At 43.9% G+C, this 16933-nt stretch overlaps 1 long non-coding RNA gene across 2 annotated transcripts; it reads right to left on the bottom strand.

Annotated features, from left to right (window-relative positions):
• Window positions 1–2206: 2206 nt before the first annotated feature.
• LOC146857373 (uncharacterized) lies at window positions 2207–3324 on the bottom strand. 2 transcript variants are annotated; one of them, XR_014979571.1, is made up of 5 exons: window positions 3205–3324; window positions 2946–3067; window positions 2757–2866; window positions 2575–2665; window positions 2207–2484 (listed from the first exon to the last, which is right to left on the bottom strand). It is a non-coding gene; the product is annotated as an uncharacterized LOC146857373 (long non-coding RNA). The 2 variants fall into 2 exon arrangements; XR_014979572.1 differs by lacking the exon at window positions 2575–2665.
• Between the last annotated feature and the right edge of the window lie 13609 nt (window positions 3325–16933).

Genomic DNA, 16933 nt, shown 5'->3' with positions numbered 1-16933 from the left:
AGCGACGGTACCCGGGCAAGCGGACAAGTAAGAATTGAAACTGAAGACACTGCAAGGTAACAGGGGCCTATTCGATATGGTTAGAGACAATTGAAGAGGGGCCTATGCCCCTGGACAATACACTGTTTGTATAGATAATCCTTGATACAAGAGGGCAGGAGAGCGGCTGCACACAAACACGCGACAAAGCCAGCCAACCCCAAGTTGTAGTTCAAAGTTTTTTCTAGGGCGACAGGCACTCTGTAAATTGGGGAGGTGGGTAGTTTTAAACCTACAGTGCAGGGTAGCAGGGAGGGGGATTACTTTCTAGGGGATTAACTTTGCATATGCAAGGTTAAGTTTGTTACTAGTTAAGGTTGCATTTTGCATTAATCCATCATCACAGACACACTACATTGGGCAGGAATCGGGAATGGGGTAGGTGGGAAGGGGTGGGAAGGGACCCCAACACGCACTACACGTAGACATGGCTACAGGGCCATGGCCGACAACTGTTTTAAAGATTTTGACTTGGAACGTGAATGGCCTAGGGGATAAGATCTAAAGGAGCATGGTCATGCAGTACCTGCGTCAACACTCTCCTGACCTAGCCCTCCTTCAGGAGACGCATTTGAAAGGCAACCAGTGTCTTGCATTTAATAGTTATGGCTACACGTTAGCAGCCCATGCGGGCTTCACGACAGGATCCCGGGGGGTGGCAATACTCGCCAAGAACTTGGTGCCATTGATAAGAGGCAGCATCTGGCAGGACCCACTGGGCAGGTATGTGTCCATAGCTGCAATATGGGAGGGGCGGAATCTTAACATATGCTCAGCATACATCCCACCAAAACTGCCGGCCTGTACCCTCCCTGAATTAAGTAAAACACTACTGGACATGCCGCCAGGGATACATATTTTGGGTGGAGATATGAATGCAGTGTTGTCATATGAGCTAGATGAAACCTTCAACGCAGGCCCACAGGGGTGGGACAGAACCGTTATGGATATTTGTTAAGGCAATCAGACCTGTGGAGACTACACAATTCAACCAGTAGACAGTACACGCATATCTCTGAGGCACACAGTTCTGGCTCGCGCATTGACTACCTCTTCACGCAGTGCATGCACGTGGGGTACTTCAGAGGAGCACAGAATAGAGCCAGGGGCATCTCAGATCGCCACCCAGTAAAGGTCCTTATCCAGGGCCCAGTTGAAAACTATACTACACCCCCACGTATAGCACCCTGGCACTTCTGGAACAGAGAATTCCAAGATAAATTAGCAAGCGAACGCAACAATATTTTGACGAAAACTGTGGGTCCGTGGACTCCCACTCCACCCTATGGGAAGCATACAATGTAGTGGCGAAGGGCTACCTGCAAGCCACAATAGGAGGTCTAAAGAAGGAGAGGCACTCTCAGTGCAACACACTAGAACAGGAGATAGTGCAGCTAGAACGGGGCATCAAAGGCAGTGGATCAAACACCCAAGATCTGCACCACTTAATTTGCCTCAAACAAAAGGAACTCCAGGATTTGGAGGAGGAAACGCACAACATCACAGGCGCCTGTATGATCTGGGGGATAAGGCCAATAAACGTATTGCCTGGCTTGAATGGAGAGAAGAACTGAGTTGCTGAAATTCGTGCAGCTGACGGTGTAAAAGAGGGCTTGGGAGCGGACATAGCAGAGGCGTTTGCGACCTAATACGAATCGCTTTACCAATCAAGGACAGACAAATGCGAACTCGAGGACAGAGAGTTTCTTAAAGACATTTCTCTCCCAATACTCTCCCAATACTCGCTGCCGAGGATAGGAAGGTGATCAATGGCGATATAACAAAGGAAGAGGTGGAATGGGCCATAAAAGATTTGCAATCCGGAAAGGCGGCCAGACCAAACAGACTGGCTGCAAAACTCTTTAAATGTGTTGCCACAAAGGTGGCGCAGCAGATGCTTGATCTGTTTCAGACAGCATTGGAAGAGGGGTGCCTGCCTGAAGACTTCAGTCAAGAAAAAAAACATTGGAACCCTACTCACTACGGATCTAGGGGAGATAAAGTGCTTTCAGAAACAATGGTGGACTGGTATGATCTGTTATGATATTAATACTTTGCATAATAGCAATGTGAAGGGTTATTGAGCTGTCAGAAGGCAAAGAACCACCAATACCAATGATTAAATGCATCACATTACATTTTATGGTATAGAGCAGAGGGAGCAGTATATAAAGTATCAGAAAATTAAGACAAAATTAAATAAACAATTGTGCGTAGTGTCCCAGTGAAAACAGGAACCTCAAATAACAGTGCTAAATAGTGACAATAATTTTTGACAAGGGTATCACAATTCTTTAAAAGTCGACCATCAAGTATGTACAGAATGTGCATCAGCTATATACAATGATATGCGCTTGTTAATGGTTCGCTTTTGTTTTGTGTCGATGACGTTTCGACCCTCTGTGCAGTACAGGGTCTCATCAGGACCTAGGGTTGTAGAGACATCTATGGAGAAAAAAAGGGGGATAGTATCAGCATAGGGCCCAATTAATGGAACAAATGCGACTAAAGGGAGAGAGACTATAGTGTGAATACCTCTTAGTTTCGCACAGCCACATGAGAAGTGTGTGCCAACCCGGGGTGAAAGGAATAGAAAAGGATACTCAAAATGGTACCCAGACGGATGCTAATTGTGGGAGAAGGAAAGGAGAGATTAAGATTTGAAACCTAGAGTTATTCTTATTTGAGGTTTTTTGGTAGCATGTAGAGGCTCTTACCCCAATTGTGAGAGGAAAGAAGGAGCTGCTCGTCAAGGATAGCACAGCGTTTCAGTTGAAGATCAATACACTATAGCATAGGATAGCTAATAGTGTGGCGAGGGAACTCTCTGGGAAAAAGGGGAAAAATGTTAGCATGTGTCTTCCAGAGTCAGAAGTTCTAATACTGTACAAAGGGGAATTCATTACCTGTATGGTAATGTAATCAGGCTCTAGAGTTCCTGTTCCATTAGGTATACAGGATTATGCTTCATTATTGCAGCTCCCTGTCGGTGTTGCCATCAGTATTATTGGTATTATCAAGGCGGGTCCTGTAAGAAACAGGAATGGTAGTTAATTGCCCGTTGCATGCCACTATTTTTAATTATTTCAAAAATGCCCTGTATTTATCAGAGACCTTGTCTTTACTATGCGCGTGGGAACTGTATCAGGCAGAGATTGCTTTTACCTTAAGTTTCAGAGAGTTCTACGAGGATGCAGGACGGTCCACCGCGTAGTTTTCGCAAAGCCGCATGAGTCAGCTCTGCCTGGGATCAAATGACACCGAGCGCCTTGTGACAGGCCTCTAAATAGAGCAAGATCTCGCCGAAACCGGAATGGACCACAGGCATCATTGTGGATTGCCGCAAGGTGGTACCATCCGGTTTTCGGTTTTCGGTAACTCAGAGGAAAAAATGGAAGAAAGACCAGAGGTTAGGATGAGAAAGAAAAGAGTAAATTGAATTAGAAGAAAGAGAAGAGTTTGGCACAAGACGGGCTTGCGGGTTCAGGGTGTGTATTGCCGTCACAGCAGTTATGTTTGCAGTATTAAAGGGTTTGCGCCATGAAGTTTATGTAATTATAAGACACGCATGTGTATAATTCTGTGGAAGTGCAGGTAGCAATAAGGATGTGGTATCCGTTAAATTATGGAATAACGTGAGATATATCACTTTTAGGATTAAACATGGCATCTTCACTGTAGTGCGTATGCCATGAAGATCACATACCTCAGGTAGTAGTTAATGAGGACAACATTATAGCAACAAAGTAGGCTAATGTAATAGTGTAGTAGTGTATACACATTATTGTCGCCTGGCTCACATGGGTGACAGTATAGAGGTGTAGTGGTGTATATACAGCATTATAACATGGCTCACATGTGTACATAATTAGTGGTAGTACGAAGCGGTGTTGTACTCCATTATACATATTATTTATTCAAAACGACTGGTCATTTGTTCACAATCCAACTGTCGGTCTGTTTTTGAACTTAGTAGTGTTACAACGCCAGAGAGAGTCACCTATTATCGTGAGTGTAATTTAGACCACGGCGATAGAGAATATTCATTTTCCTATTTTGAATACAACATGTCACGCAGTAAGTAACATTTTTGCTACATCCTAGAAACATCAATGTGTGTAACCACAAGTATTGGTACATGGTGTGTTATTTACAAATAAAACGATGATCTGCAACACAAGTATTGACACATGGTATACTGTTTACAACCAGTCAGATGATCTGTGACATACAGGGGTCAAGCAATGGTAACACCTAGGCAGTATGTTGGCCACGATGTCTGCTGGAGCAAGCTCAGTCATATGTTTACAGATTAATAGGTGTCGAGAGCACAACGTTGTGTATTGCATATTAATGAGGCATGCAATTTGCGACCCCATAAGGAATCGCAAACAGTGTCAGAGACACTTTTGTAAATTACATTTTGCGAGTCGCAATTTGCGAGTCGCAAAATAACGCAATTTGTGACTTGCGAATTGTAAGGGTCGTACATCTTGTCCCAAATTCGGCCGGTTGCGAATGCAAAATAGCCTTTCAAGTTGTATGAAGTGCTTTGGCAGTTCATTTTAGGTAATGACTATTTTTTGCAATTACCTACAATTGCGAATACAAATAGAGAATCAAAATTTGTGATTATCTACGCACATGGGACCACTGCCTGCTCTTAAAAAATATTTTGGCATCCATTCACAAAGGGGAAGAGGTTGCCTGTCGACCCCTTCCTGTTTGCGAGTGGCTTACCACCTACTTCAAGTAGGTGGTAAACTGCAAGTGTTTTGCGACCACAATTGCGCTTGCAAAAGAATTGTACATTGAAGTGCGAGTTGCTATTAGGAAGGGATGCCCTTGGCACGCCCCTTCCTAATAGCAATTAGCGAACGCAATATGTTACCGACTCGTAAAATAGGGTTTGTACATGTGGCAGACCAATTTTGCAGTCGCAAGCGGGCTGATTTCCTGTTTGCAACCGCAATTAACAGTCATACATGTGGCCCTTAGTGTTTGCACCGTTTGCAAATGCAAAATGGTTTAATACCTTTGGCCCATAGTGATTCACACCATTTGTGAATGAAAAATGGCTTAATACATGTGGCCCTCTCTTAATTAGCACCAAGGGCATTTAATAGAACCACCCAAAAAAGACTGGTGATCTGGTCACTGATGTCTGGGCACCATTGCAACGGTAGTACTGTCCTTCTTGTGTTATGCCCTTAAAAACTTTTTTTGTAAATGAAATATTCACATACTTTGACCCTCATGTACAAAGATTCCATGCAAGGAATCATTAGTTGCAACAAATATCGATTTGCAATTACTGAAATGGAATATACATAATGAATTTATCAGAAGTTGTCCCAATTTGCGTACAGACATCTTACAAATCTATTGGAATTTTGAGAACAGACCTAATAATAGGTTGGTTCTCAAAATACTGATTCACAGTGCGTCACAATTCTGCCTAACTCATTAATATGCATAGGGTACGTCATACATTGTGACCCACTGCGATTGGCTACATTCACAGACATGGAGGCCTGCTGGGGTCAACCGATCGCCATGTCTGTGATTGCTTTGAAATAAAGCAATCTTTTTTTGTTTTTAAAGACAGATACATATTTTTTTTAAAATACAAAACTGCACAAACCTTTTGTATGAGCAGACAGTGATCTCACGGACGACTGCGTACTCATAAAGATCTTTTTGTGAATATTCATGATGGGGAATCAGTCCAATGGGGACCCCTTTGCATTTGCTGAAGTGATGGTAAAATATTTATGTTTCGCCACTGCCACTGGATTTCGGTCACAAAACATTGATATATAGCTTAAAGATTCGGTATCTGAAGGAACGCCCTAAACACGCCCCTTTCAAATACCGAATCTTTAGTTATTCCAAAATCCAATTAGCAATTTGGTAAGATTTGGTAACCTGTTAGTGAATCGCTATTCGGGCTTGGAGAATTAAACAACACATTTTGCAGTCAGAAAGGCTCTGTTTTCGAATCAGAGCCTTGCCAACTGTAAAATAGCTTCATACATGAGGGCCCTATTTTGTATTTTAGGGAGAAAAAAAAATCTGTAGCTATCCACTAATACAGGTCAAGGGTACTGAGCTCTCATTGTAGGCCGTGGTGCTGCTTTACCAGATGATAACATAACTGTTGGGCTGCGGTTGGCATGGGTGTTGTCTACGTCCTCTTATGCTCCTCTTGAGGGTAAGGTACTTTTGAGTAGTGCTGTGGCAGGTCTGTGCTGTTATGTCTTTTTCTGTGCCCCCCGTGTGAAATTTGTAGCGAAAGCTCCATTATAAGCAAAAGCACTAAATATAGCCCATACCAAACATGTTTCACAACACGCGTAAACAAGTTAAACTTTAACATGCACTATATCACTACCAATAAGTGCACCCACACATGCAGTCCTATTTAAGAGCAGAGCATATACGATTAGAGGTGGTGTGGTACATAAATCCCATATGTGTTATAGAGCATATACGATTAGAGGTGGTGTGGTACATAAATCCCATATGTGTTATTTAGTGGAATATAGCTGTGTGGGTCTAAGTGAAGAATCCAAATACAGCAATAAATAATGCCTGATGGTAAACATTGTCCAACAACAGGCACCCCAGCCATGCACACCACTATCAACAACGCTTGCCTGAACAGTTGAACTTATTTGTGCAGATACCTCAAGTGTATAGTCATTTGCATTTATTATTGGATTTGCTCACTTGTAATAATATACCAACATGGGCAATATCATGTCTGAACAAATTCCAGCGGAAATTTGTGGGCAAACCAGAGTGGGGAAGCTGGCCTACATTGATGAACATCAATAAGCCTACAAGCATTGCCAGGCACTTTCCAACCCTGGGCGTGCCTTCCAAATACTGAATCTGAATGGGATGTTTTAATGTTTTGCAATCAAATTCTGATGCAACACATTAATATTTTATGAACACCTTGAAGAAGGAAATCATCAATTTGCATATGGGAAGGGTCCCCAATGGACCCTTGCCCTTTGAGACTGTTAAAATTAATATTTTTGGGGAGCAGGCAGTGGCCCAACTGCCTGCTCTTAAAAAATGAAACTTAAACATTTCATTTTCATTTTTTAATGCATCCCAGCAGTTGTCCAACTGCCTGCTCCTAAAAAATGCAACTTAAACATTTTCTTTTCTTTTTTGAAATGCATCCCATTTTCATTAGGAAACACGAGCTGTATTTTAAAAAAAAAGATTGCTGTATTGAAAAGCAATCACAACATTGTGGTCTGTTGACCCCAGCAGACCACCACAAACTGCTATCTAGCTCCTTAATGTTCATGAGGTAGGTCGATTTGCCACCCACTAGTAATCGCTATTCAAAAGTGGAACATTTTCTCACATTAGGAATAGCGATTTTGTTATTGCATTTTGGTAAAAATCGCAATTAAGAAATCTCAATTCCAACTTTTTGTACATATGGCCACAAATTTTGAACTAATAGGTCAAAAGACTTTCTCTCTAGGCAGTGATCCTTCTTATACATAACTGCTTTTGATACCATATGGTATATGTGAGATTACAAGTTATTTTATCAAATCGAATGCCAAAGGACATGATCTGGTGTGAGACCTAAAACACTGCATGAGCTTGTTCTCCTTTATTTGAAAAGGAAGGACCTGCTTCATTGTTAATTCTCTTTTATGAAGGTCGTTTACCTGCACTCTCTGTTCTTTATCTTCTAAATCAAGGAAGCTATTATGTTTTCTTGGGTTACCGACTGGGACTAGACAATGGAGCTGCAACTGTTTTGAGATTGGGACTGCTGGCCACCAACAATAGTTTACTAAAGTATTATGGTTGTGAAGAATCTATATGCTTCTTTAAGAGTAACCAATGTGCCTCATCTCAAACTGACGCTGTTGTGATAGCCTTCCACCATCGTATAGACCAAATCTAAAACCCAGCCTCCACTGATGATTGATCTATGTAAATATGTGAAGTGAGAGAGGTTGTCTTCGCCTGACTCCTGGTTCGTGTTTTACCTGTTTGGCTATTAGTGCGTGCTTTTTCAAAACGACCTCACTGGTTTGACATATCAAAAAAACTGTTCCTCAGAAAAGAGATAAGGGAATACTGGATTGAGCCATATAAAATGGCAATATCCATGATTTTCAGCTGATGTTTTGCACACGGATGTATGACGTTACAACGCATACATTTACATCGCGGTACATTACATCGCGGTTTTTACAACGCAAGTCGTTACAACGACTTGCGCTAGGTGGCGCTCTAGGACAAGGAATAGGACTTAGGAGTAGTATAATTTACTATTCCAACTCCAGTCTACGTACAGTAGGGAAGGTGTTGGATAGTAAATTATACTATTCCTTGTCCTAGAGCGCCATCTAGCGCAAGTCGTTGTAACGACTTGCGTTGTAAAAACCGCGATGTAATGGTATCGCGATGTAATGCCCGCATTGTAAATGATGTTTCCCTTTGCACACACACGTATAGCTGTCACCAATGTTGGCAATATAAGTTTGTTTTAGGGGTGGGCAGAATCACGCAGAATTATATTAGATTTCTGTAGGATTGAGGGGAATTCCACTGCAGGGCAAAGTTGGCATTTGGTGCTATTTTCATAGTGCTAAATGCACCCTTGCATCCAAAAATAGATGCAAGGGTGCATCTTGTGCTATGTAAATAGCACAGCCAAACATACCAAGTGGTATGCAGTGGTTTATAAACTTTAGAAACCACTGTGGTATGCAGTGGTTTATAAACTTTAGAAACCACTGTGTACTTTAATTCCTCCGGCTGTTACAATGTTGGAAGATGACCAATCAAGGCTAACAGTTAGTCCTGATGGAAAGAGAAAAGTGCTGGGCAAACATCATTTATAGATGTTATCCTGATGTAGTTAAATAAGTTAAACAGTTCACAATCCTACTTCAATATTTCTTCACGTTCATTCAATGTAGTGAAGAAAGTCCAAGTTGTGTGACCAATCTGTTGGAGGGGTGTGCTAGATACCGATCTTTTCTCTCTTGTGTTCTTTGCCTCATTCATCTTTGATGAGTCACTTAGCCCATCCGTATTGAGCTGAGGGGCCATGCCTCACACCCCACGCCCACCACCACCTTTTTCCAGGCAAAAAGAGTGTCTGTCAAGCTGAGCAAAGGTCAGCCTGACAGACACTCTTCTGGTTCATGCCAGGAAGCAGGAGCTAGAAATGTGCTAAATGTACAGGCTCCTATCTGCCAGGCTGAACGTTGGCAGGCTGAGGATTTCACAGCCCTGTGGGCATGACCTTCTCAGCCTTTGAAAAGTGCCTTGAGGCCCTCCTCCTTGTGATGAAGAGGAACGTCACCAATTGCCTTGGACATGGGTGCTTCAGTTTTAAGCCGTGAAGAGCCCAGGGCCGAGTGTCAATCAGCGACACCTCATCACACAATGGAGTGGGGTCAGCAGTCTCACTGACCCCATCCCACTCTGTGATGAGTTTGAGCCTTCTGCCTTCCTTCTTTGGCTGCTAGCCAATGAGGGAAGGCAGCAGTCCCAATCCTCCTGAGACCTCTGAGGCTTCCCTATCAGAGAGCTGTTATTGAGGTAAGTTTATGTGTTTTTGTTTTGTTTCATGAGTGCATGCGTGTATCTATAAATGTGTGTGCATTTGCTAGTGAGGTTTAGAAATGGGGTCTCTGGTTGTCAGTGGTTTGCACCCTGTTTAAGTAAGGACCTTCACTCTAATCAGGGTAAGGGGATTACACAGCTAAAATAACCCCTGCTCACCCCTCGATAGTTTGGCACAAGCAGTCAGGCTTATCTCAGAAGCAATGTGTAAAGCATTTGTATATACACGCACACAGTAGCACAGTGAAAACACTACAAAATGAGTCCACACCATTTTAGAAATATAGCTAATATTTACCTGAATAAAACAAGACCAAAATGACAAAACTCCAACTTACACATGTAAAGATATCGCTTTTCAAAGATTAAATCAGTTCAGTCCATATAAATCTATTGTCTCCAATTTGTTTTCTTCTGTATTCATAACAAATGTTGTTGCTTTTTATGTAATTTTTTGCTTAAACCACTGTTATTCTTATAATAATCAGGAACTGGATTTGGCATCACTTGGAAAGTCAGGACTCTCAGCAGGAAAGCCCAAGCACTGGTAGGTGAAATCTTTAATCGCCCTGAGACTTCTTAACAGGAGGCAAGCACACTCAAGCCCTTGGAGAACCTTTGGAAGCAGGCTACCGAAAGCAAAGGCCAGTATTTTTGCTCCCAAGACAGAAGCAGGAAGCAGTAGGACAGCAAAACAAAGCGACAGGCAGAGTGGCAGCCCCTCCTACAGCATCCAGCTCTTCTTCCTGGCAATTGAAAATTACACTTTAAAGCTATGTCAAGGCAATCCCCATGCTACCCTATAGGAGAGTGCAATATTTCATTATTAAAACATGTAAAACACCAGATTACAAGTCCAACCTTATAAATACACTGCACCCTGCTCGTGGGGCTGCCTTGGGCATACCTTAGGGGTTACTGGCAGGTATTAAAATTGAAGGTTTGGGCCTGGCAAGTAGGTGCACTTGCCAGGTCGAAATGGCAGTTTAAAACTGCACACACAAACACTGCAGTTGCAGTTCTGAGACGTGCAGTGTTTGCAGGGCTACTCATGTGGGTGGCAAAATCAGTGCTGCAGACCCACTAGTAGCATTTGATTTACAGGCCCTGGGCACACCTGGTGCACTTTACCAATGACTTACTAGTAAATCAGATATGCCAGTCATGGATAAAGCAATCACCAGTACAATTTACACAGAGAGCATATGCACGTTAGCACTGGTTAGCAATGCTAAAGTGCCCAGAGTCCTAAAACCAACAAAAACAGGTGAGAAAACATAGGAGGAGGAAGGCAAAAAGCTTGCGGTAACCCTGGCAAATGGGCCAGGTCCACCAGTTAGTGTTAGGAATTAGTGCATGTGTGAATGGAAGAGTGTGAGTGAAGTGTAGGTGTGCATGTGTACCCTCCAAGCGCCCTTCTCGGTAAAATTAATGTTTTTACTGCATTTACATGTGGATTGACCACTGGTGTAAGAATTGTCTGATATTTTCATGAGGCCTGGTGCACATACATAGTGTGTTTCTTCTGATATTGCCAGGTGCAATAAGCACTTGGTTCTGAGTAATAACATTAATTTAGTGCTGGGAATGATAAACCAGTACAACTGCTGCCATCCAGTAGCAAGCCCCCATAAGCTGCCTCATTGTTAATGAAGATGGCAGGTCTCGGCAGCACTTAGACAACCTTGATCGCTGCAACAGATGACATCCACACTCTCTTCGACAGAGGAAAATAAGACCCCCTTATCCTCCTTGACCTCTCCACAGCCTTCCACACCATCCCCCTATACACACTCATCAACCACCTATACCAGACTGGTGTCACGGACAATGCACTTAGATGGATGGCATTCTTTCTCTCGGGACGCACCCAGAGAGTCCACCTACATCCCTTCACATTGCATGCCAAGAACAGCATCTGTGGCATTCCACAAAGCTCATACCTAAGCCACTCTTCAACATCTAAATGTCTCCCATCGCAGACATCGTCAGATCACAAAACATCTACATTATCTGCTGCACCGATGAAACTCAGTTCATCCTCTCTCTCAGCCGACCCCACCTCCACGAAGACCAACTTCCACAACTGCGTGAAAGAACCTCTCAACCTGGATGAAGGACAGCTGCCTGATGCTGAACATGGACAAAACTGAAGTTCTGATCTTCGGCAGACACACCGCACTCTGGAACGCCTCCTGGTGGCTGGCAGTACTCGGACCAGCCCCCATGCATAAAGACCACACCCACAACCCTGGCATCATCCTCGACTGCGAACTCACCATGTGACGTCAGTACAACGCCGTCTCCTCAGCCAACTTCCACACGCTCCGCATGCTCTGTAAAATTTTCAAGTGGATCACCATCAACACCATGAAGACAGTGACCCAGGCCCTCATCACCAGCTAATTTGATTACAGCAACGCACTCTATGCAGTCACCATCACCAACCTCATGCAGAGACTTCAGACAATCCAGAACTCAGCTGCCAAACTGATCCTCAACCTTCCTAAAAGAACCCACATCACCCAGTACCTGACGGACCTCCACTGGCTCCTGGTTCAGTAGAGATGCCACTTCAAGATCCTGACGGCCACCAATAAAGCCCTCCATGACCTAGGACCCACCTACATGAACCAACGCCTGTACTTTCCCCGACTCCCCCAGGAACCTCTGCTCCACACACCTCGCCCTCGCACAGACCCCTCGCATATGCCATTGCCACGCTGGAGGACATTCCTTCTCCCATCTTGCTGCAAAAGTCTGGATCCCCCAACGCACCGCACCCTCACTGACCCACTTTAGGAAGGGTATCAAGACCTGGCTGTTCGATTGAGACACGCAGCATGCACCTGGATACCCTCTCGGGTGAAAAGTACTGATTGATTGACTGATTGATTGATTGTTTGCCTTTCAACTACAAATCTATAAATGTATTTTGCTGAAGGAGTTCCAGGGCATGGAAAGTGCAGGCCTGGGGCATGCTTCCTCCCTCTGCCCCTGCTTGCAACAGCCCTGCTAGGCATCAAAGATCCGTGCAAATAGCTGCATGTATTATGTGCCAGAAATCAAGTTTGGGGTTTTAGAGGTTACCACCTACCACAATAGCACTTAATACAGGCCCTCCCCATAAACAATAGCACCATAGATGTACTACTGCTCAGGCCCACCAGAACTGGAATGAAAGGGTGCGAGCGCGGAGACAGTGGCAAAGGGGTGTTCAATGGGTGTTGTTGTGGGTGTTCCACTGCAACACTCATTGCTTTTTGATGCTGCCCCAGATTTACAAGGTTGGGGCAGCGCCTAAAACTAAGGCCAGGTAATGCCTGGTCTTAGAATGGTGATACGACGAGAAATTATTAATTTCTCCTCATTTTTTGCTCTTTCTATGTGTGCTGCACATAGAAAAGCAAATCACCATTGCTGTTTATATGCAGGAAGTTTTACCTTCTTGCACATGAACAATTGCCCCTTTTAGTAAATATGCCCTAAAGTGCGATACATGCAAAATCTCCGTAAGCTGTACAGAACTGTATTCAAACTAGCACCTATATCAGTTTGTATTCATAGACAATACAGAAATAGTAATTGGTATTTGTGGAAATCAAACTTTATTGGTGACATTTCTGAAAAAACAACACCAAGTAAATAAGTGACATTCTTGTGAAAGCAACATAAGGGAATTCTGCAGACACCAAGATCTAAAGGTATGACTATGAGCCAAACATAAAGGGCCCGATTCACAGAACTAACTTAAGACAAAATCCTAAACGTACTACCATTTTGGTATTCACAGAAGGCACTTACTCATTTTGGTATTCACAGAAGTTAGGACTCCTAACTTTAGGACTCCTAAATGCCTTCTGTGAATACCGAAAGCCTTAAAATTAGGATTTTTCTCAGTTTAGTAGTAATATATTTAAGACTCCTAACTTTAGGACTCCTAAATGCCTTCTGTGAATACCGAAAGTCTTAAAATAAGGATTTTTCACAATTTAGTAGTAGTAAAGTTAGGACTCCTAACTTTAGGACTCCTAAATGCCTTCTGTGAATACAGAAAGCCTTATAATTAGGATTTTTCTCAGTTTAGTAGTAGTAAAGTTAGGAGTCCTAAACTGAGAAAAATCCTAATTTTAAGACTTTCGGTATTCACAGAAGGCATTTAGGAGTCCTAAAGTTAGGACTCCTAACTTCTGTGAATACCGAAGTGAGTAAGTGTCTTCTGTGAATACCAAAATGAGTAAGTGCCTTCTGTGAATACGAAAATGGTAGTAAGTTTAGGATTTTGTCTTAAGTTAGTTCTGTGAATCGGGCCCAAAAACCGCAGTGCAGATTATCTGGAAAGACAACAGAATTCTAATGAATCCCTGCTAAATGAAACTGAACAGAGCATCCGAGAGAGAATAAAATCAAGAGACATATGTTTAAATCCAAGACTTTCATGCGCAACGTCAAAGATTGGAAAATGAAGGCACAAGATACAAGAAGGGACAAACGTGGGCCACCAGACTCAAAAGTAGCAATAAACTGCTGCTGCAGTAACAGAGATAAAGGGGGTGAAATGTTCAGAAAGAGGAAAATGTTATATTTGCACTTGTGTAAAATGAGGAAGGTATTAAATCTCTCCCTCTCTCTCTTTGTCTCTTGCTCTCTCTCTCATTCCAATCCCCTTTTTCCCTTCAGCACTGTTCAATAGAATGAGTCAATCACTGCTAGCTTTTGGGGGTGAAAGAGGCGCAACCTCAAGCATCGCTCCCACCGTGTCTGCAATTACAAGGTCAGATACAATTGATTCAATATTTCCTCTGCCATGTGAAGATTTAACTGATGGTTTTGAACGCACCAAAGATACAGTCATAATCATACGCAAGTTGCATCGGCATCACCCCAGCTACTGGTCTACATCTGCAAGTTTATGTTGGCGGAACCTGCTCTATGTCTGGCTGATGATGGGTGTTACGCCTGAACCGGTCCCAGGATTCTTGTCTCCGGTTCAGGGAAGACCTGGCATGGCAGTTTGGGCTGGACTGTCCCTATGAGGCACAGGGTCAAGACTGATTTGCATATAGCTGGATCTGAATTGAGGTCGCAAAGTGAGCTAAAGAACGATAATGGATTCAACCCAGATCTGTGACCGGGGTGTGTGTCTGAAACTCTGCTTTTTTCACCCTGAGTTGGCAGGGTATGCCCAGACGTGGGTCCTTTGCTCACATTGCCACTGGATTCAAGCTAGCCGCTGATGAGGGGTGTACCTCGGAACTGGTCCCAGGATGCTTGTCTCCGGTTCAGGGAACACCAAGCTTGGCAGTCTGGGCTGGACTGTTCCCATGAGGCGCATGGTCATGACTGATTTATATATAGCTGGGTCTGAACTGAGTTGGCGAAGTGAGCTAAAGAACGATGATCGATTCAACCCAGATCTGTGAGTGTCTGAAAAGTTTCAGCGCTGCTTTGTTCGCCCTAAGTTGGCACGGTATGCCTGGACGTGGGTCCTTTTCTGACGGGCTCCTCAACTCCTCGGGATCGGAACGATGCTCTTAAATGGTCTACCTCTCGATAGCTCCAGGTCTGAATGCTGTTATAGCACAGATCAGTGAAGCGATCAAGCGAGGGAAGGAAAGGGAGGGGACAGCAGGGAAGGAGACCTGAAATGACATGAAATCAAAGTAATCAATTAACATCTACTAACAGACTACTTTCCTCCCTCCTGTATAATAATATAGGAACACAAATAAGGAGCTACCTGTAAAGGAAAATAATGATGTGTTCCGTCTAGTTGATCCAGCTCAACGTGTACCTCCCAAGAACAGAAGGCTGGTAAGTGTAAGACCCAGTTGAAACAAGGTACAATATTAGGCACTACAGAAAAGAAGATATCACACTGTTATACATAACGCTTGTGTGTTCCTCTCTATTAGTATTGCAACATCATCTCCCTCTCTCAAGCAGTAAGCGAATGTGCACATACCCATGTTCCCATCTGGTCTTGCTTCACAGAGGATGTAAGAGACCGAACCTGGCTCAACCACAATCCTTTGCTAGTAGAATACACAATACAAAATCAAAGTTAGTGCGACCCAATATCTTGAGTAGAAGTAAATTCCTCAAGGATATAACATTTAGAGTAGCTTCTGATCATTGCTTAGTAAAATATCGTAATTCTGTACACTCTCACCCAGCCGGGTTACTGTGTGACATGGCACAAGGAAACACACATCAGAAAATAGAAAGGTTTATGGCCAATGGAGAAGTTCTCCTCCGCATGAGTCAAAGGATGCCTTTAACTCTCCAACGTGAGGGAAAACGCACTTCACCAACGCCTAGCGGCAATGTATGTATCCAGTAAGTGGTCTGTAGGAGAAGTGTACCACTCACACCTTACACCCCGCACTGTTATCCCTGCAACTCGCAAGAGACTACATACGTGTGTCTCACTAACGAGGAGGAACACCTAGCGCAATGGGTTCAATAGGCAAGGTCAATTAAGACTCACATCCAACACAAGTACGTATGGGATGCCTTTCCCGAGAGTCGTCCCAATTTATTTTTTGTACGTACGCTCACTAAAGATAGAGCAATACTAGAATGGGTAACAGTGGTGGTGCAGGCGCACACTTACCGGACCCGGACTTGTTCCTGCACCAGGGTTCCCGGACCGAGTCCCACACCGGGGCTCCAACAATTGAGCTCCTCACCGGAACTCCAAGAATGCTTCCCCGCACCAGGGCGCCGACAGTTGAGCTCCACACTGGGGCTCTAAACCAACAAAAAGGTGCAGACGCCAAGCGAACCTCCACTCTCTCCAACACACAGAATACTCGGCAGCGCCGCAGGGGCGGAAGTGAGCACAAATACCTACCGTTGCTCTGCGTGCGCGACGTGGCACTGCTAATGCTCATGGGACGTGTAGTCTTTTGATCACCAAGGCTGAGCGGCACTAGCGCCGACCCGCGAGAAACAGGACAGGGCTCATGGCACATCCTAAAATTTGCTCACTTTGCCTCTGGATTCAAGCCAGCCTGGCTGATGAGGGTTGTTACTCCGAGACTGGTCCCAGGATGCTTGTCTATGGTTCAGGGAAGACCTGGCTTGACTGTCCGGGCTGGACTGTTCCCATGAGGCACAGGGTCAAGACTGATTTGCATATAGCTGGGTCTGAACTGAGGTGGCAGAGCTAAAGAGCGATCATGGATTCAACCCAGATCTGTGACTGGGGTTGAGTGTCTGAAAAGTTTCAGCGCTCTGTCCATCATCTCCTTGTGTTTACTCTGTCTCA

This window comes from Triturus cristatus, chromosome 3_2 (genome assembly GCF_964204655.1).
Source record: "Triturus cristatus chromosome 3_2, aTriCri1.1, whole genome shotgun sequence".
NCBI classification, from domain to species: Eukaryota; Metazoa; Chordata; class Amphibia; order Caudata; family Salamandridae; genus Triturus; species Triturus cristatus.
The sequence above is the reverse complement of the archived record's forward strand: the minus strand, read 5'-3'. Positions and strand labels throughout refer to the sequence as shown.